This window comes from Lipotes vexillifer, unplaced genomic scaffold (assembly GCF_000442215.2).
Source record: "Lipotes vexillifer unplaced genomic scaffold, Lipotes_vexillifer_v1.1 scaffold1003, whole genome shotgun sequence".
NCBI classification, from domain to species: Eukaryota; Metazoa; Chordata; class Mammalia; order Artiodactyla; family Lipotidae; genus Lipotes; species Lipotes vexillifer.
This window is the reverse complement of record NW_006798890.1, coordinates 673,592-673,937: the sequence shown is the minus strand read 5'-3', so window position 1 is coordinate 673,937 and position 346 is coordinate 673,592.

Sequence of the window (346 nt, the reverse complement as noted above, 5' to 3'; positions counted from 1 at the left end):
TCATTCAAGGTAGCAATTGTTTTGGTTTCTCCTGAGGCCTCTGTCCTTGGCTGATGGCTGCCTTTTTACTGTGTCCTCGCGTGCTGTTTTCTCTGTCGCACGCCCTCCTGGTGTCTCTTCCTCTTATAAGGACACCAGTCTAATCAGATTAGGGCCCCAACCTTATAGCCTTATTTAACCTTAATTACCTCCTACAATGCTCTATCTCCCAAAAGAGTCATATTGAGGGTTAGGGCTTCAGCATATGCATTTTGGGAGGACACAATTCAGCCCATAACAGGCAATGATGGAAAGCATGAAGAAGCAGACACACCAACTCAGACACTTTAGGCAGAGAAATGCCTTC